The 22,126-nt window shown below is 41.9% G+C and overlaps 1 long non-coding RNA gene across 1 annotated transcript in view; it reads left to right on the top strand.

The window, feature by feature from the left end:
• Nucleotides 1–22,126, top strand: part of LOC143844232 (uncharacterized) — a 64,740-nt gene that overhangs the window by 21,668 nt on the left and 20,946 nt on the right. The window contains exon 4 of the long non-coding RNA XR_013233877.1: nucleotides 1,312–1,460. This is a non-coding gene — a long non-coding RNA (uncharacterized LOC143844232). The remainder of the gene's footprint in view (nucleotides 1–1,311; nucleotides 1,461–22,126) is intronic.

Raw genomic sequence — 22,126 nt, 5'->3', positions numbered from 1 at the left:
CTTTTGCTGCATGGGACAGGGAGCCAGAGGTGCACCCCCATACCACCAGCTCTCACCAGATAGGGCAGGGAACCAGTGGGAGCACCCCCAACTCAACACCTCTCAGTGCATGGGACGGGGAGCTGGCATGAACACCCTCCCATGCCACCAGCTCTTGCCACATGGGGCATGGAGCAGGCAATAGGCTGCTGCCCAGCAGGTGTGGCAGCGGACACCCATAGTGGAGGTTGATGGTATTCCTCTTCACACATGGAGAATGGACAAAACTGCAGGTGACTGTGTTGTAGGCCACTGGTGCTTTCCATCCCATGGGGAGGTGTGGAGGCCCTGCAGCGGTGGCCACTGGCACTCCTGGACCAGCAGAGAGGCCAGGCAGAGTGGTGGGCAGTTGTATTAGAGACTGGCACTCCCTGCCCTGTGCAGAAGTGGGGAGGATGGTAGGGCCCTGCAGTCAAGGCTGCTGCTGTTTACTGCCTGTAGCAGCAGTGAAGCAGCACATGGGCTGTGGCAGAGGGAGCAGGGAAGAGCCTCTACTTGGCCCTCAGTGGGGGAGAGCCCTCCCAGTGATGGTCAAGCAGAGGTCCCCAATGGCACACCAACTCATCTAAATGAGGGACCTCCCCCAGAGGGGTCCATCAGAGGGCCTACACATCATTGGAAGTACTGATAGCATTTTTATTATATATGATTTAAATTTGAAACAATAAAAATATCTGTTTTGAATTCAAGATGCTAGACAACCAACACAAACTCTAACATCTAAGATTATAAGTAACTTAAAATAAATTGTAGGTTATTTTTTACTCCAAGCACATATCTGGCAATGGTGAGGTGAATATTCTTCAGTGCAGCCCATTATTTCTTTCACACAGTCTTACTTCCTCATACGTTCCATGTGCTATTGTTGATGGCACTACACAGTACATAATGGAAATTTTATCAGTTTTTAATTTTTATAATGTGCACCTCATTATAATAAATATTTTTATTTTAAGCATAATTATTTTCTACAGCTCAGTCTTTAGGTTTCTAAAAAAATTAAGAGCCATGCAGGGCTGGGAAGTTGCTTGCAATGAGCCTGGCCTGCCAGGATATGGGGCCAAAGAAATTTGTTTTTGCCCAGGCAAGTTTGCAAAGTCTGACCCAATTTTTTTTTCATTTGTTGCGTAGGAGGAAAAGGAAGCATGGGGGTGGCACACATGTGGATGGATGGGGATGCATCACGGCAACTTTTGCTTCCAAAATGGGGAATGGGGGCCCAAATCCCCAATTTTTATGTTTCCAATTTCTGTTTTTCCCTCTGGGCTGGAGCTGGCTAACCCTGGACAATACAAGGGAAGTGGAACACTGCTTCATGGTCGCCCCTCAGGGGCCAGTCTGACTGCAGCAGCCAGCCAAACCATGTCGGAGAGCCACCTTTCTCACCAGCATGCCGAGAGCTTGTCAAAGGGGGCAGAAAGGTAAGCAAGTGCCAACGGCAGGAAGGTCACTTGAGAGAAAGTAGCCAATGTTGGGGGGTGAGGGGTGACAGAACCGTGATAAAGCAGCAGAGGCCTGCCCCAGCCCAGCAGAGTAGGCCACTGTGCTGTTTCTGGTGTTGGGGGGTCAGGCAGGGGTGACAGTGTAATGTCACATCCAGTGGGAATGTCTGGGTGATGTCACTTCTGGTGACATATAACTTCTGGGGGTGTGAGAAGGAGGCGTGGTCTGCTGACATCACTTCCAGGGTTTCTCAAAGCCTGAAGAATGTTTCAGGGGTTTCTCAATGATAATAAGGTTGAGAAAGGCTGCTCAAAGGAGTAAGTAACTGTAGACTGATTACTAATGCAGAGGTGGCAATGTCATAAAAGGACAATGTTGTCTGGACATTTCTCTGTGCATTCCATCACACAAAACATATCAAGGGTGACCTCTTATCCAGGAGGTTTGGAATGAGGTTTCACATAAATGTTGCCAGTTAATATTGTTACTAATCCTTCACTTTTGATTTTCCAAACAGGTATTAGTTTACTATTTGAGACTTAATTTATTATAATACATAATGATGGTCCTGAAGATATAATATCTAATAGGCATGAAACTGACCTCAATTCTAAGATCACCAGCTGGTATACAAAATGAACTATGCTCTCAGGAATTTATTTTGAGCAATCTCCATTCTTTGTGGATCTAATAAGTTCCATTAATGAGTTGAAGTAGATCCTTGCCTAGGAGGGTTTGAGAGCACACTTTAGGCTGAAATTTAGCATGCCCTATGCTGATTTTGCAGCTGTTAGCTAAACTGGTCTAATCTGATTTTCCCATTTTATGCAAAGCAGACTCCCAGATAAATTGATTGAGCTGCCAACCATCCAACTGCCAAATGTGATACTTGGCCCAGAATCTAAATAACTACTACCTTGGTCTTTGAATAATTTACATACAGCTGCTGTCTACTATAGGCTCCTCCAAATTCATATTACAAATTTCTCAGACCTGAATATGTCAGCAGTCTAAAACCACACACTAAGTTTCCAAGCCATGATTGATATAAGCAAAGACTATATATAATAAGAATAATATATACATCTTCTGAGGGGGATTACTGTACAATTCTAAAAGCTGTGTGTGTGTAAGTGCGTGTGTGCGTGCATGTGTGTGTGTGAGAGAGAGATCTATTAAATAAATCTGAGTAGACCTTTTCAAGACTGCTTCTTACATCTGGTGCTTATCACTCCCTAACAATTCTCACTTTTATATAACTTATTGTTGTTAGGTGCGAAGTCGTGCCCGACCCATCGCAACCCCATAGACAATGATCCTCCAGACCTTCCTGTCCTCTACCATTCCCCGGAGACCATTTGAATTTGCACCGACTGCTTCAGGGACTCCATCCAGCCACCTCATTCTCTGTCGTCCCCTTCTTCTTTTGCCCTCAATCACTCCCAGCATTAGGCTCTTCTCCAGGGAGTCCTTCCTTCTCATGAGGTGGCCAAAGTATTTGAGTTTCATCGTCAGGATCTGGCCTTCTGAGGAACAGGCAGGGCTGATCTCCTCTAGGACTGACCGGTTTGTTCGCCTTGCAGTCCAAGGGACTCACAAGAATCTTCTCCAGCACCAGAGTTCAAAAGCCTCAATTCTTTGACACTCGGCCTTCCTTATGGTCCAACTTTCACAGCCATACATTGCAACTGGGAAGACCATAGCTTTGACTACATGCACTTTTGTTGGCAGGGTGATATAACTGATATAACTTATCAACTGGGAAGACCATAGCTTTGACTACATGCACTTTTGTTGGCAGGGTGATATAACTGATATAACTTATATCAGTCTATAATTTCTGACAAATATCAGAAAATGCCTATCTATATCCATTTTTATATTACTATTGGTTTAGTCTTTGTTGATTCTTCTGAAGGTTATTGATAAATTGGAAAATGTGCCAGATGGTTACCTCTGGCACTTTAACACATTTGTTTTTCAAGTGGTTCAGGACAAAACAACAATATCAGGTTGATCACCTTTGCCCACATTTCTATGGTGTTCAACAATTTTTTACTTATCTAAAAGAAAATGAAATAGACCTTTATTATATTTAAATACTCTACAGCAGGGGTAGTCAAACTGCGGCCCTCCAGATGTCAATGGACTGCAATTCCCATGAATTTGAAAAAGCAGAAAAACAAGAAATAGTTCAAGTTTCCCAATGGAAGGAAAGAAGGAAAAATAATTACCGTATTTGTCGGCGTATAAGGCGACTGGGCGTATAAGGCGACCCCCCAACATTTCTTCTCAAAGCCGTGAGCCCAGTGGGGGGGAGCCGCCGCTCGCCGCTCGCTCGCCGCTCGCCCAGTGGGGGGGAGCTACCGCCGCTGCTGCTTGCCGCCGCCGCTCGCCCAGTGGGGAGGGAGCTACCGCCGCCGCCGCTCGCCCAGTGGGAGGGGAGCTACCGCCGTCGCTGCTTGCCGCCGCCGCTCGCCCAGTGGGGAGGGAGCTACCACCGCCGCCGCTCACCGCCGCTCGCCCAGTGGGGGGGGGAGCTACCGCCGCTGTTGCTCGCCGCCGCCACTCGCCCAGACTGAAGTGCACCCGGCGTATAAGACGGCCCCCCCATTTGGAGGCATGTTTTTTAGAGGAAAAAAGCCGTCTTATACGCCAGCAAATACGGTAGTTCAAGATTTGAAAAAAAAGAATTTAGAAATAATTTAAAGAGTTGTACATATAATTTAGTCCCTACAAGTATAACTGTCTCATTTATTCTCCAAATAAATACAAATAATTTAGCATTATTAGAAGCTCAACTAGAGGGTGAAAAAATAACAAAATCAATGACTAATTAGGAATAAATAAGGCAGCCTACCCTGATGGTGTCACATCAGAATATTAACATTATTTGGTCATATTGGCACCAGTGTTAATTTTAAAAGTTATTGGAGTTATTGGAGTAGACCATTTAAAATTAGAACATTCCTCTGGAAATATTAATATGAGGATCAGAATGATTTATGAAGCAAACCTGGTTTTAATATTGAATTGATAGAATAAATTGATTGCAGTAATTGAGAATTTAATTAATGATAGTTTTAATTATTAATGACAAATGTTTATTATACACTTTGTGAGAAATGAAGTTCAATATGTGACCTGAGACCAGACCCACCCATCCCTGTAATAAATGGATCTTTGGAACACACCTGCTTGAACCTAAAAGCAGGAAACTGGGTGCTGAATTCCCAGCCAGCAAACAAAAGGGAATGTTGCAAGTGGAATAATATAATTGCAATTATGTATAGTATCATCAGTTTTCATGGGATATACCTAATTTTAATTGGTTCATTCTATTTTAAGAGGGGAAAAACAGACTCTGAAAATCCCACTGCTATTCCACTCAGGTCCAGAAAGATGCATGCAACCTTCATCCAGCAGAATTACCCTATTATTGCATGAATACTTTGATTCACTTCATTTTCTTTAGTCCTTTGAAGATCTGTACACAACCCTACAGCATACGTGCCATCTCCTAGCTTTTCAAAGCAAGGCTACACCACCTGTGGCAAAATTTCCCACTATCCTTTAGATGAGTGTGGGACTGCTTGCTATTGTCACTGGATGATTGTTACCTCAAGAAAGGCATTAAAGATAAAAGACCTGGTTGTTTACAGAAGTCCTTAAATTCTATTGATGTGTCTTTTGCAATGCCCTTGTGCAATACACCTCTGCTCAAATTTTCCATAACTCTTGCCAAGATCTATGAATAATTAATACCACATATCATGGTACATATCAATAAATCAGAAAATTTGGTAACAAGATGTACACAGGGACAGAATTTTCTGTAACAAATTTCCATGTAATTACTGCCACCATGTATGCTCAATTGCACAGTCCGTGAAAAGAATCATATCATCCCTAAAAGTAAGTCTGTATCTCTGGAGGAAAAAAAAAACTCTACATACAAAGCAATCAGCTATGCTACCAGAAATGGATTCAGAAGCATGGCTTACAAAAGATGAGAAATTACTTGGAGACAATCACTTGAACTCAATCAGCAAAGTAGGTAGAATCAGATGCATTTAAAATTTATCACTGATTTTTACATGGTCAGCATGATGCTTGCCAAATGTCCTTTTTCAGAATTCGGGTGAGAACAAAACATCCTAGAAGGGCAGGCATTAGTTAACTGATGCTGCTATGAACAAAACAGGATAGGGGACACTATGAGCATTGCCAACTATGGCCCTTTCTACAGAAACATTTTTATATAACAATCACAATTTGTTTCCATGTTGCCCTATGTTGATTTTAAAAAATAACATATTTTCCACACAAGGAATTTGCAGCAGCTCAGTGCTTGTCTGGTCATGGCATTAATTCCTGCTTCCTGGTTTTTGGGGTTCCTCCTACTGCTTCGTAGCTGTTGAGATTCTTGCAAAAAATGTTGCACTTGATCTGATCCTCCCAATCACTTCATATATTTATAATTCAAAATACATACCCAGGACCAGTTTCACTTTCCATAATGCCAGCCAAGAAAAGGTCCTCCTGAATTTGTCCTCTTGTTTTGTAAAACCACTTTATGAGTTTGGTGCCACAATGACCATTTATGCACTGGGAACTTCACTGCCCCAGCTCCCGTGCAGGAGCACAAATCGGGGGTGGATGAGGCACACCGGACCAAATGCTCCCCTGTGTGGGTGCAGGAAGAGGTGAGGCAACCTGTCACGACTAAAACTCTAGCCTGCAGCCCGGCATGAAACCTCCAGTGCATAAATGGTCTATGAGATGTGAGTCAGTGACATTTTGGCTCACAGTCTTCAGTGAGAATTAAACTTTCTATGGAGTAACAGATCCAAAAGCAGCTTTTGGAAGCTGCTATAATTCTTTCCTCTTCCTGATGTTTTTTTGCATTCAAAAGCACCCGTTACAGATGGGAAAGCATCAACTGGAGGTGCTTTTGAATAGAAAAATGATGGCCCTTTCCTACCACCTTGCAAAGATTTTCAAAAGGGTTTCAGACTGCTGCCCTGAGCTCCCTAGAGGAAGCTGGGCCACAAAAAAGATAGATGGAAAAGATGCTGATATACTTGACTGACCTCACTGTGCCCCTACAATGTGGTTCTAGCAGTTATCTTTCACCTGTGCTACACTACACTTACACAAGCACCTACAGCTAATCAGACAGAAACAGGCATGCATTATAAAAATGAGACAGGTTGTCAGTAATTTAATGTACAGCCCTTTCCCCCTATGATTCAGTAATTTAATGTATGACAATTGATGTAAACTCCATAAGTGTGATGGGAAAAACAAGGTGATATTAGTATAATAAAACTTGGGAATAAGAGTAGGCTGATAATGGAGAGCTGTGGGCAGAGTCCCAAAGGACAACTGAGGCAAGCTTCTTAGTTGTCTATATGCTAATGTTAGAAGTTTCTGACCCCAGATGGGAAAGCTGGAATGCTTGGTGCTTAATGAAGCACCAGTTGGTGAAGAAACAGTTGGTGGTATTAGAAACATGGTAGAAAGTGACAAACCAATGGGGCACTGTTATCCCTGGATATAAACTCCAAAAAAAGGAGAATGAGTCATGTGTTGCTTAGAAGACCCTTTTGAAAGAAAGTAATGATTACTTGGTTAGAAATCTAGAATGTTTCCTAATGGTGCTTTGCATAGAGCTTGTTTGTTGAGTGTACAGATGATCATTCAAGGAATGAGTCTTAATGCATCTCAAAGAGTAATAAGATTTCATTCCAGAATAAGTTTTCTTGGAGTATGGCTCCCTTTGTCACACATAGTAATGTAGAATTAATCCCTCAGGGTCTCCCTTTGCAACTTTCCTGCAGCTTCCAGGTTATCTTGCAGCTTACTTCCTGCCATGTAAGATCTTCTGAACCCCTGGCAGTATGATCTCCTCCTGCCTGGACCTTGCCCATTTCTTGCAGAGCCCTGCTGCCCTGGTCTCTGCTAGCTTCTTGTTGCTCTGGGGCCTCCTGAAGCTCCCACCTTTCAGTCTATGCCTGGCTCTCATCTGTTCCTGCTGTTCCATCTCTCCATAGCTCTTCACCATCCTGGGTCTTCCTGCAGTTCAGTCTCCCCCCCCCCCTTTCCCTTTGCTTCTTTTAGAAGCTCACTGATGTCCAAATCTTGAGCATTAGAAAAATGTCACATTCTTCTGTTTTTGAACACAAGTGATAAAGGCTGATAAAAAATAAACAAAAGTATCCTAGTATCATTTCTAAGCAAATAAAAGAGAGATTCCAAAATGCTGGGTGGTGTCTGATCCATAAGTGGCTTAATATAGAAATCCTTATCCTTAATATGAATAAAAGAAACCACCCAAATCAGCATTCAGACAGAACATGAAACCATATGTCAATCTTTCTAAGGCCACAAGGACAATTCTATTAGAATCAGGCCTATTCAAAAATCTCCCTTGTAAAACCACAAAGGGTGAAATATTTAATCTTGCAAACAAAAAAGCTCAACAGTAATATGGAGTAGTTAAATATAATATATATAAGGGGGCAACAATCTCAGGAGAGACATACTGAAGAATGAGGTGAACAAGCTCAATGATCTCTGAATAACAAACTGCCATAATCAGTTCCTACAACTCACCTTTTAATCAGAGAAAAAGATTTTGTTTCATTCATGTCAGTAATAATAGTCATACCAACTAGTGGCAGTTTCTCATTGAAAGCGTCCATCCAACCCAGTCTAAGAGTGTCCCATTTCAAGGCAGCTAATAAGCCACCCTCAGCAAAACAGACACTTGAGCTGCACCTGTGGCACGATGGCCAGCTGCTAGGCATCTGACCATGGTGCCTCCAGTCACCTCCCTAAGAGGATAGTTGTGCAACATCCAAAGGTAGGGGGGAAGGTGCCCCAACAGTGTTGGCGTCAATTCAATGAAAAGGCTCACCACAGCACAAAAAAATAAAAGGGCATATCCATACCAACCTACCAAGGCCTCCTTCACTCTGCCCCTCACAGTAGCACTGCCCCCAGCTTGGGCAGCACTAATGATGAGGGAAAGCAGAGCTCCTGTTTCAGTGAGAGGCTTCTAGCTATGCACTTGCTTTGCCCACCATTACTCACCTGAATAATGGTAGAAAAATATCCAGGGACAATGGAAAGGGCAACAGGCATCTCTTCCAGCATGACTTGGGAGTGACATCGCTGTGTCAGGTGATACTATAGCATTTGCTCAAAATTCTTTGGGGTGAACCACAGAGTTTTTGCTGGATGTAAGAGCATTACTGGTAATGCCATGACATCACTTCCAGGTTTCCAGCAAGGAACACCTCCCCCAGGCAAGTTTCCCACAGGTTGTCAGCCTCAGGGTAGTAACCCTACTGAAGGCATCATACATAGGTTGGGAGAAGTAGGTTCCTAAGCTGCTGAAATATGGTGCAGTTTTCCATTTCAAACGTTTAGGTTTGAAACAAAGTCTTTGCCACAATAAGATAACAATCGAAGAATAAAAAGAAATATCACACAGGTTCAATGGTACACTATCCTAGACAGTAGCAAAACTACTGGAAATAATGACCTTTCGGTGAGTTAGAAAAACATTGTTAAAAAAAACTGTGACAAGGTATCTCTTTCAAAATATTAACTGTTCAATGCCATGTTTTTTCCTGCAGTATTCCAGAGCAGAGGTGAGAAGTAAACAGAGATAAGCAGCAGAAGTTAATTTTGAAAAAGAAGATTCCAACGTTCTTATCTAATTTTTCACTATCACTCCTTAAAGCAAATTGGTAAAATTCAATGGCTGTTCTACTTCACTAACTTCTCAATTACTTCTTTCAATTAACAAATGAATTCTTTTCTCAGTCACTTGATTTCATAGGGTTCTTTGGAATCACCAGTTTCTGGAGACTGGCAAACTGATATGGCCCAAGTTACCCTGGCAGATCGTACAAAGTAGTGCTTTCTTTTACTATCTCCCCTACACTTGAAGGAACATCTTCAGTTTCTGGAATATTACTTCTCTTCTTCACAATGCATTCAGAACTGATGGGGAAACTCTGGAGCATTCAAGGCACTTCACATATATTATCTTCCGTACAGTTCTTACCGTATTATTATCCCCCTATTTCGGAATGAGGAGGGAAAGTGTTATCTTAACTATTTATTAGACAAGAATGTACAACAATGAAGGAGAATATAAATATTTGAATAGGAAATGAACATTTTCCTTCCAAGGCTAATAACTAGGGATGCTCAAACACCTGCCAGTTTGGCTCACATTCTGCCTGAGTGTTGAAACAGGGAGCTGATTTTTCATCAGGCTATTTGGTTGTTTGTGAGCAGCTTGAGCTTGTTCAGTGAGTAGCTTTCTGCATATTCGAACAGTGCAATGTAGTACAGTCAGTAAGACTTCATGGATACATATTCTTTCACAGCTCAATGGGAGGCATGGTCTCCATCAACCTGTGATTACTGTATACCATTTCAGGGCCAACAATTTACATAGTGGACAAAGGGTCAGCCAGCCAGTGATTTATGAACATTGAATATTTAAAAAAGAAGTTTGATGTTCACCTAATTTGTTTTGAATTGAGTTCATTGATTTATACTGACTGGCCTATAATTCCGGAATCCTATCTGGGTCTCCTTTTAAAAATTAGATAAATATTTGCTATTTCCAGTCCTCTGCTATGGTGGCTTATTTTAGTATCAAGTGACATATTCTTGTATCTGAGCTCCTTAAGAATCCTTGACCATCTGGACCCAAAGACTCATTAGTTTTTAATTTACTCAGTTGCCCTAGAACTCTGGTCAACTCAAATTGATCAGCTCTTAGGACTCTCTGAGGTGTTTCTCACTCATGTAACCTTGTTCCTTTTGCATGGCTGATTCAATGTTCATTGGGGCTAATAAAAGCTATTGACTGCAAATGCAGTACGTACATGCTAGTAGTGCCATTCACTACATGCAATACTGCAAATGCAGTACAAACTCAGTACATACATGCTAGTAGTGCAATTCAATTGCAGAGTCTACTGACTTCAGTGGGATAAGATTGGAGTAATTCTGCAGAGGATTATATTGCACATACCCTAGCATTTATAATCTGCTAGCTGTTTGGCTATTTGGCTAGTTGTCGTGTTAAATGCTACTACCACTGGTCAGATACAAAAATTCCTGACATGCTGTTCATTTTTTAAATTGTGAACAAATTACTTAAGCAGTCTTTTGAAGGTGGCACAAAATGGTTATGATAGGCAAGGCAGGTCCCAGTGGCAAAATGCATTTTTGTCAAGTTTGCTTCATTCATATTAACATTTTATATTTCTCCTGATATATCAGTTTTGTTTTCTTTGTTTTTTCCTTTCACTTCTTCAGCATACATTTTCTCTCATAACTGTCATATAACATGTGATATTCATTTCTTAGGATAAATAAAACAAGTTTCTAAGTCAGTATACTGATATGAAACATACGTGAAACAAATATTTCCTTTATCATCATCATTCACCATGTTGTCTGTGTTTTCACAGAATCATAGAGTTGGAAGGTACATCCTGGGTCATCTAGTCCAATCCCCTGCAGATGGCTATCCAGCATCTGTTTAAAAATTTTCAAAGATGAAGAACCTACCACCACCCAACAAAGCCTGTTCCACTGAGAAACCGCTCTTTCAGGAACTTCTTCCGGATGTTTGGACAGAATTTCTTTTGAATTAATTTCATCCCATTGATTCTTGTCCAGCCCTCCAGGGCAAGAGAGAATAACTCTGTTCCATTTTCTATATGGCAGCCTTTTAAATATTTGAAGATGGTTATCAAATCCTCTCTCTCAGTCGACTTATCTCCAGGCTAAACAGACCAAACTCTCCCAACCTTTCCTCATACATCTTGGTCTCCAAACCCCTCAACATCTTGGTTGCCCTCCTCTGGACACGCTCCAGTTTGTCTACATCCCTCTTCAACTGGGGTGCCCAAAACTGAACACAGTACTTCAAAGTAAGGCCAAACCAAAGCAGAGTAAAGCGGTACCAACTCCCATAATCTGGACACGATACTCCATGTCAAAATCCCATTTGCCTTTTTAGCCACACGTCTGACTCATGATTAATGTATGGTCTACTAAGACTCCTAGATCCTTTTCGCACAAGTCTCCTCTATCCTATACTGACAAGTCTCCTCTATCCTATATTGGTGTATATGGTTTTTCCTACCTATATGCAGAACTTTACATTTGCCCCTATTGAATTTCATTTTATTCAGTTTAGCCCACTTCTCAAGCCTATCAAGATCATCCTGCATTCTGTTTCTATCTTCGGTTGCATTTGCTACCCCTCCCAGTTTAGTATCGTCTGCAAATTTAATAACTATCCCCTCTAATCCTTCATCCAAATCATTTATAAATATGTTGAACAACACAGGACACAGAACAGATCCCTGGGGAACTCCACTGGTCACTCTTCTCCAAGAGGATGCTGAACCATTAACAAGTACCCTTTGAGTACGCTCGGTGAACCAGTTATCAATCTACCTGACAGAATAAAGATCCATACTGCATTTTACCAATTTGTCAACAAGAATATCATGTGGAACCTTATCAAAAGCTTTACAGAAATCTAGATAAACTATGTCCACAGCATTCCTATGATCCAGTAAGGTAGTCACTTTTTCAAAAAAAAGAGATAGTGACTACCTGGATCAGGTTTGTTATAGCAAACATTCTGTCTCTGTAGAGACATCTCAAAATGGATTCAAATTAATTTCTCTCTAAACAAAGAGCTGCTCTGGGATAGGTTTCTGGTGTTTAAAGGCTCTAATTCCATAAGAAACACTCAACTCTAAGTACTTAGTTTGGAATAAATGCAAATGGACTGTACTGAATGAACACAGTGGATAGATAAGCCTGCTGTGTATTTGTCAAGGAAAGTGCTCATGGAGATCAGGTCTAGTGATGGAGTAGCTGGAATGATAGCAGGAATCAAAGTGTTGCACAGAGTGAAGCAATTGCATAGAGTGGTTGCACAGAGTGAAGCAATTCTGGGAAACGCCTACAGAGAAAGGATAGCAGGGATAGCAGGCATTCTGAGATCAGTCATAGTCTGAGCTGCAAATAGTACAGTAGCTGCCAAACAGATTTTGGAATGAGTGACGTTGGCCTTCATGGTATGTTGAAGCACACGCTGTGTCTCAGTGGGTCAATGTACATTTTATAAGAAACAAAGAAAAGTGTTAGCAACTGGCTATCAAAACAAATCACAACAGCTATCTAAAAGGGGCCAGAAAGTGATGAAAATGTGGAATTCACTGCCAGAGGCTGTAGTGATGGCCACAGGCATAAAGAGTTTAATTAATTAACATTGATTTTTTTTACCACCTGTTCACCTGAAGGGTCTTGCAGCAATTTACAACCATATAACCAATAAGGCAGAACATTAAAATATTAACGTTTAAAAGGGGATTCGATAGATTCACAGAGAATAGGTCTATCAGTGGCTACTAGCCATTATCTTGAGCAAGGACAGCTTGCTCAAGATGGCGTCCAGATAGAAACACCGGCTATCCCGCTCCGCAAGTTATATTTTATTCTGTTATTTTACTCTGCTAATTGAAGTTTCCTGAAGGTCTGTGGCTGTGTGCTATCTTGTGCTATCTTGTGCTTCTCTGAACTGAAGGCATTCCTCATCTTATTTTGTTAATTATACCAACCACGGAAGAGCAGCGCTTATCAAGGAGTGCCTCCTTAGCAGAGGGCCATAAATCGCAGCCTAACTTCAAGCTCTCCAATAGGCAGCTTTAGTATAAAAGGGGAGAATTTTTTTTCTTCAATAACCACTGTTTTACAGAACTACAAAGTTACAAAAAATTGTTTTCAGCTTGGAGCAATTTTTTGCTTGTCTGCTTACCTGTTCCTTTAACTAATTGTCCAAGTATCTCTGCTGCCACTCATCATATGGGAATGGGAGTAAAACGCAGGTGTGAAGAGGATTTAAACTTGCCAGCTCAAAAACAGACGAGAATAGGGGATTACTTTGTGACCAGCAATGCCTCAACATTTAGCATTCCCACCAAGAACCGTTTTACTCCTCTGGCAGAAACTGAAGAAAACCTAAACTTAAATCCAAACAATTCACTCCTAGAAGCTGACAGTAAAGGAGGCACAGAAAACCTTGCAGGAGAACTCTTGGAGCTGACTGCAAGAACAGTGGAGAGTATTTTCTGCGCGTTGAAAAGGAATGGCTATCTACTCGAAAAACTTACCCAGACAGTCTCAAGGCTAGTCACCCTGAGGGAGTCCAAATTAGCCTCTAATGGGCCTCTCCCCCAGCCATCTTATTATCCTTCTGGTTCAACCACAAGGACCTGTGAGAATCCTTACACAAGGCAGTCAGAAGACAAAAGAAAACTCCAACACCTGATTTTACAACCATGTAAAGTCTGCCTGGTTATCTGCCGGTACAAGGGGTGGGTCCCCCCTTGGAATTCTAAGCACCTGGCTATCAAACATCTGAGAACCCTAATCATAGAGAGGCACTTCCCTATAGACCTAATCTCAACAGAATTCCTTAACTATGCAAATCAGGCACAGAGAATTATGCTCACCTTCAATAGTCCAAGGATACCTTCTCTACTCCTAAGACAGAAATCTATCCTGGGTCCTTAAGGAGTTTTCCCCATTCGAGTCTTCACTAATACTGTAACAACTGCTTTGTTTTCAAATCCTCCTCGCCAGAAAACCACTATACCAGCAGAAAAGCTTCCTGAGGAAACATCAAATAACACATTACAACAGGACCCTTCTAGACGGCCTGGCCAACCAGACTGCCTACTCTCAAGTTCTGGAGATCTTCACCTTGAAAACTCCTTTGAAGAGGGCCTTATCAACTCCTTTTCGACCCTCCCAACATCAGAACGTCTAGCCATCACAAACAGACTAGAATGTCTCAGGTTGGAACTTCTGAAAATTCACGAAGTCTCAGCAGTTCAAAACCTATCCCCACCAACAAACTGCAACCAAACATCCACATCACCAAGCACTCCAGCTGTTTTCCCTCCGCCCAAGTTACTCCCTGATAAGATACAGAGCTCCAGAGATGAAATTTCAATCTTCCAGCCAATGGAGTGTGAACCTGTGAAAAACAGCTCATCTTCATGGAAACAGTCCTCCTCTACTCATGGACTCCCCTCCAAAAATGGATGTGTCTTCTCAGATTCAAGGGGAGAATTAGATAAAATTTCAAACTCGGACTGACTGTTAAAGATACTATCTTGGAACTTGGGGGGATGGCAGAACAAATTCTATGATCCTGAATTCTCAAAATTTTTAAGTGGTTACGATATTCTTTTCTTACAGGAAACCTGGGTCCAAGATGTAAGCTCTGTAGCTCTACAGGGTTTTCAGCCATTTGCCACACCGGCAATCAAAGTCCATTGTAAGGGCCGGGGCAGTGGCGGTCTGGCCGTCCTTGTAGCGGTTGACTTAATAGCAGAGGTTCAGACCCTGGAAAGCAGCTGCCCAAATTACATCCAAGCATTACTGATTAAGGGACCACATTTCGGCAACCTCCTGTGCATCAATGTATATGTCCCTCCAAAACTCTCACTGTCACAGGATAAAGGGAAACTTTGGGACCAACTTTCCCACACACTGGAAAACCTTTCTTCTCAGTTTCCTAATGCCCAAATAATTATGTGTGGTGATTTTAATGCCAGAATTGGCCCTGGTCACTCTGACTCTAGGGCAGATGTCAACTCTCAAATCGCGGAGCACACATGTCTTTTAGAACGAGTCTCACAAGACCCTACAATTAATAAGCCTGGTCTAAAATTATTGGAGTTGCTATCCTTGTTTAATCTTTATGTCTTACATGGCTCTAAGTTTGATAAGTCTGGTGGTTCCTTCACATTTTTATCTTCCTGTCATGCTAGCACCATAGATTATATAGCAGTTTCACCTGCTTTACTAACAGAGGTGGTCTTTTTTGAAGTAGGTAACTCTCCTTTAAGTGATCACTGCCCTCTACAGCTCTTACTTAAATATAATAGCAACATTCTTTTACCTCCAATTCCTGAACTCGCTGAAGGTACATTTCCTGGCAATAGGAGGCTGAAATGGTCAGAGCAGGTACAAAACAACATAGCTCAAGCTCTGACGAGTGATGACCTTAAATCCCTGCATTCAGCCCTTTTACAGCCTGGCCATGACGCCATAGGACACTATGACAAAATTATTAGCTTGATCAAACCTCTGCTTATCAACAATAAACCTCTAAAGCTGTTATCCTGCCCCAATAATGGCTGGTTTGACCAAGAATGCAAAACCTTCAGGAAAAAGCTAGTCAAATGTATGAGGCTGAGCCGTCGCAGTAGAGAGGATAACAGAATGTTAGAGCTCATCAGATTAAGATCCCAATATAAGAGTCTCCTCAAAAGTAAGAAAGCTGACTATGCTAAACATATGTGGAACAAACTAAATCTGGCAGTAAAGGAGAAAAATGAGTCTCAATTCTGGAACCTTGTTTCTTTCGGGCTTGCAAAATCACCCCAACAGGTTGAAGCCCAAATATCTGGAAACACTTGGTTTACACACTTTTCGAAAACCTTTGGAGCCTGGCCACCTCCCCCACCATATACAGAACCAAACACCCAGGCTATTTCCATTGACTCTCTAAGTTTACCAGCTTGGCCCCCAGTCACAGAGGCTGAAGTCAGAGGCCTTATTACATCCCTAGCTTCCAATAAATCACCTGGAGAAGATCTGATTCCACCTGATTTATTTAAAGCGTTCCCTAACTGGTGGGCCCCAGTCTTAGCTAGGGTCTTCACCCAGATAAATGAATCAGGCATTTTCCCCAATGGCTGGAAGATGAGCATAGTGGTTCCTATCCACAAAAAAGGCAACAAGACCGACCCACAAAACTACCGCCCCATTAGTTTACTAAATATCGCATCTAAACTCTATGGAAAATTCCTCTTACATAAACTAGAGGACTGGGCTGCTGACAACCATATCTTACACCCACACCAAGCAGGATTTAGAAGAGGCCATTCTACCACTGACCACTGCCAAACCCTCCATTACTTAGTCCACTCCAGTATAGAAGGCCCTACGAGAGCCTTATACGCAGCTTTCATTGATTTAGCCACAGCTTTTGACTCCATTGATAGGGACAGACTCTGGTCAAAGCTGAGGGAAACTAACATCGATAAACGCCTACTGTTTCTGATGCATGAACTGCACTCAGGCACCCACACAAAAATTAGGGTAGGTGCTTCAGGCTCTCTAACTAATGAAATTGCAGTAAGGAAAGGGGTAAAGCAAGGGTGTGTACTAGCCCCTCTGCTTTTCAATATTTATATCAACGATATAGTTCAAAGACTATCGGGCCCAGAATTTGTACCCCCTTCTGTCGGTCAGCAAAAGGTCTCTATCCTGCTTTATGCAGATGACATGGTCCTGGTTTCCCTTACAAGAGTTGGTCTGAAAAAGCTACTTAACAACTTGGGTACTTATTGTAAGGAAGAGTCCCTTTCCATTAACTACACAAAAACAAAAGTTATGGTTTTTAGGAAAAGACCTAAAAAATTTATCTGGAGTATAAACAATATTCCTATAGAACAGTGTAGTACATTTAAATATCTTGGGATCACTTACAGTGAGACCCTAAACTGGAATGCCCACCTTGCAACTATAAAGGCCTCTGGTCTAAAAATCATTGGAGCCATTCTGAGATTTTATTATACCAGGGGAGGGTTTCTAGTTGACCCAGCTCTAAAGCTCTTTGCAGCCAAGGTCATTCCTCACCTACTATATGGCATTGACATCTGGGGCTGGAAAGAACAAACAATCAATAGCTTGGAGCCCATTCAGAACTTTTTCTTCAGACGTATCCTGGCTCTTCCAAAAGGGTCCCCTGCAGCCCTGATGAGGGCAGAGCTTGGTTTTCCCTCACTCAAAGCCCGTGCCCACTTAGCTATTCTGAAATCTTGGAAGAAAGACATCTCAACCAAATTAGATTCTTTAAACCATCAAAGTTTTAAGCTCTTATTGAGCAAGGACAGGACTCGGTCTGATTTTTTTAGCTCCATCCTTTCACGCTATACCATACCAGATGACTTACTGCATACATCAGCCAATATTTCTGATTTACGTGATTGGGTGTTCAAAGCTGACTCTCTGATCGACCACTCTTCAATACAGCTATCACAAGCAGCCCCATGGTATAAAACAATTAAAAAAGACCATTCCAGAGCATCATATTTAGTAAATATAACGACACGTAATCTTAGAATGGCCCTAACATCTTTGCGGTTTGAAATGATGCCATCAGCCATGCTCTCTGGGCGATATCTCCGAATACCCACAGCCCAACGCCTGTGCATATGTGGAAATCCATCTGTGGAGGACCTGCCCCACTATGTCTTGGCTTGTCCCCTGTACTCCGAACCCAGGGGCAAATTCCTTGCCAAGCTATTACCAAACTCTCACCCTATTTCTGATTTTAACAAAGTCACCTATCTGCTATCAGATGTCGACCCCTATATCTCTTATAGGGTGGCACTTTTTGCTCTGGCTGCCAGGAAGATTCGAGCTAATGCATTTTTACAGGAGCCTCCACCTTGATACACCATTTTATCTCTTTTATTGTAACTTAGTAGTCCATGTTTACATTTTTAGGTACACAATATTGGAGAAATATTGTTTTATTTGTTTATATTTGTGCCATATTGTTTTAATTGTGTTTTGTAATGGCCTTTGGCTACATACAATAAATGTTATCGTATCGTATCGTACTAGCCATTATGATTAAAGGGAACCTCCACATTCAGAGGCATTCAGTCTCTGAGTCCCAGTGGCAGTAAGCAACATTAGGGGAGGTCCTCAGCCTTTATGCCCCGTTGTTGGCTCTCCATTGGATCTGGTAAGCTGCTATGTGAGACAGAATGCGAGACTAGATGGACCACTGGTTTCATCCAGTAACTCTCATTTTTGCTCAAGGACATCACATTTGGGAGGAAAGGACTGGTCAGAGTGACTTTGATGAGCATGTTCCAAGCTGTTTGATTGAACATATGAAGCTGCCTTATACTGAATCAGACCATTGGTCCATCAAGGTCAGTGATATCCATGCAGATGGGCAGGAGCTGTCCAGGGTTTCAAGCAGGTCTTTCACATAACCTGCTGCCTGGTTCTTTGTAAATGGAGATGCCAGGGATTGAACCAGGGACCTTCTGCATCCAAAGCAGACACTCTGCCAGTCAGCTACAGTAAAAGAAACTTGTTCATTAGCTGCTACTCTCTGTGCAATGCCTTAGGAAGCAGAATGGGAAAAAGAGAGGAAACAGCTTGGTATAGTGGTTAAGAGCTGCAGTTTCTAATCTGGTGAGCCAGGTTTTATTCCCTGCTCCTCCATGTGCAGCCAGATAACTGACCTTGGACTCATCACAGCCCTAATAGTGCTGTTCCCACAGAGCAGTAACATATGACCTTTCTCAGCCCCACCTACCTCACAGGGTATCTATTGTGGGAAGAGGAAGGGAAGGTGGTTGTAAGTCACTTTGAGATTCCTTTGGGTAGAAAAAAGCAGCATATAAGAACCATCTCCTTTTCTGTTGTGCATGAGTGCAGAATAGCTGTTGCTGGCTGCTGTGGTCTTTTGCACATTGTGAAGTAGCAGCAACAACCTTTCCCCTTGTCTAAATATTACAAAGAAGAAAAACTGGTTGCATTTGCAGAGTCAAAAAGTTTCTCTTTTTTAATCAGACAATAACCTGAAAGCTTCATATTACTATTTAAAACATATTCTTTTCCTTTGAAGGGAAAAAGACGTCAAGCCTGTTAGATTGTACTGAGTAAAATCAAATTGCTTTAAGCTCACCAGGCTTTTCAAGAGTACAGAACTCTTCCCACCACTGCTTATTCACAATTGGTCTAAACCAGCTTTTTCAACCTTTTTACCATTGAGAAACTCCTGAAACATTCTACAGGTTTCAAGAAACCATTCAAAAGTGGCACTATGAGGTCCTGGGTAAAAAGATGAAGGACATGGAAACACAGGTTGTATCTTAATCGCTTCTGCCTGCCAGAGGTCTTGGCTTAGGAAGAGAGAGAAGAATACCGGAAATAAATGACTGGAGGTGCAGATGGTGTTATCAGGAAAGCTTTGATTTCTCTCTTTCTTTTTGTACATTTCTTACTTTTGAGATGAAGCACTTATGTTGAGAGATAGTTTACATCTCTCAAGGGTAGGGAAAATGTGTTTGTCAGGAACCTCGCAAACTTGATAAGGAGGGATTTAAAGTAAATCCTGTGGGGGAAGGAGACAAATATCCAAAAACAAGTGTGATGCCAATTACCAAAGTTAAGAAAATTAAAGATGTGTGGGAGGGGCACACATGATGTGCGTAGAGGGACAGCTTTTAGACATCTTGTTGCTGGAGTTTTGTGTTTTATGGGGCAGGATTTTTACTGGGTTTTACGACTGATGTTGTTAGGTGCGAAGTCATGACCCCATGGACAATGATCCTCCAGGCCTTCCTGTCCTCTACCATTCCTTGAAGTCCATTTAAGTTTGCACCAACTGCTTCAGTGACTCCATCCAGCCACCTCATTCTTTGTCATCCCCTTCTTCTTTTGCCCTCAATTGCTCCCAGCATTAGGCTCTTCTCCAGGGAGTCCTTCCTTCTCATGAGGTGGCCAAAGTATTTGAGTTCCATCTTCAGGATCTGGCCTTCTAAGGAGCAGTCAGGGCTGATCTCCTCTAGGACTGACCGTTTTGTTCACCTTGCAGTCCAAGGGACTCTCAAGAGTCTTCTCCAGCATCAGAGTTCAAAAGCCTCAATTCTTTGACGCTCGGCCTTCCTTATGGTCCAACTTTCACAGCCATACATTGCAATTGGGAAGACCATAGCCTGGACTAGACGCACTTTTGTTGGCAGGGTGATGTCTCTGCTTTTTAGGATGCTGTCTCTGCTTTTTTTTATGACTGATATAACCCACCTCAAATCATTCAAAAGAGGCGGGCAATAAACAAACAAACAAACATGCAGGTAAGAAAAGAAGCATTTAGGGCACATAAATCTGGATTTTGGTGTCTCTACCATGCAGTGTGTGAGAAACAAAGAGGAGGGAATTACAGGCTAGGATTTACAATGGGAAGATTAGGATTGAGGGACACACCTTGTTTAGAAGGTACAGACAAACATGACATGGGGAAGAATAGCATATATGTGAAAAAAATACATGAATCAGAGCATGAAAGGTCTGTTGAGGGTCTCGTGATAAAGATAAAAGGAGTAAGAAATCATAGTGTTATCATGGTGGTGACCTCCAAGAAAGGCAGATGTCTTGGATGATATATTTCTAGACCAGGTTACAAGATTTTCAAAGAGTCATGGGAGATTTCTGTTACCCCGATATCTATTGTAAGTCTAACTCTGCTATAAATGAAATGTCTAATAACTTTCTGACTATCTTGTTGACAACTTCATTTCCTAGAAGATGGAGAAGGAAACAAGGAATATTACTTTCTTGTAATATTCTCACCAACATGGAAGAGCTAGTAGATGAGGTGAAAGTAGTGAGCACCCTGGTTAGCAGTGACTAAGGATGGGTAATTCAGTTTTGATAAGCTGAAAAGTACCTGAATCAGTGCTGATTCAGGTATTTTTTGTATACATCTGAGCCAAATCACCCATCCCTGTACTTTAAACCAGCTGAATCAGTAGTATCTGAAATACAATTCAGCAATAAGGATGCAATGCTCCGTTATAACCAATGGCCCCACTAAATTCAATTGGAAATTTTACCTTTTTGTCTATTCTATGGTCTGGGGGTGGGGTTCTGAGGTACAGGCATCAGATTTTCAGCATAGCTGCTGGAGTCTCTTCTCAAAAGAACCCCCAAGTTTCAAAAAGATTGGACTAGGGGGCCAAATTCTATGGGCACAGAAAGATAGTTATTTTCCACTGTGATTCTCCTTTTCTTTCACCATAGGGAACAATGGAGGTTCCAGAACCTTATTTCCTTTTCGAAGAGAGTTACTACTTTGCTGGAAAAGGGGACTCAACTTTTGTGTCTCCTTATTATATTCCTAGGGCTGGGGTCCCTTCCAGCTCTATATTCTCTCTATAGGAGAATAAACCAGTGCAAAGAGAACTTTGTTTGACCATTTGTACTCCTTTTGCAATGTTAATTACACAAGCACCCTATTTCCTTTGTGGTCACTGGTTGAGACTTTGCTTGTGAAAACAATCTTGTGGTTGACAGGTGGTACTGGGAAGGGGGAAAGATTTGGAATATGAGAAACATTAATTAGGCAATAGCTGCTGTAAGAGTGAACTCTGGCAAGGAGTCGAAGTGGCATACTTAGATGGTTGTGTTTGGGTGGAATAAAGTTCCCAGATATTAGGTGAAGCTCTAGGATGAGAGGTCTGTTGAACCCTTTGGTGTTAAAGTAACATTGTGGTTAAAATGTGCTTAAAACATGAAGGTTCCTTGTATCTAGTGTGAGTATTGGATTATTATAACAAGCTCCACAATTTTCTTAACAAAGGCATGAAGAAGCATAGAATCATAGCATCATACAGTTGGGAGGGGCCACACAGGCCATCTAGTCCAACCCCTTGCTCAACGCAGAATCAGCCCAAAGCATCCAAAAGCATCCAAGAAAAGT

This window comes from Paroedura picta, chromosome 9 (assembly GCF_049243985.1).
Source record: "Paroedura picta isolate Pp20150507F chromosome 9, Ppicta_v3.0, whole genome shotgun sequence".
In the NCBI taxonomy this organism is placed as follows: domain Eukaryota; kingdom Metazoa; phylum Chordata; class Lepidosauria; order Squamata; family Gekkonidae; genus Paroedura; species Paroedura picta.
Note: the sequence above shows the minus strand (reverse complement) of the source record. Positions and strands in the feature narration are given on the sequence as shown.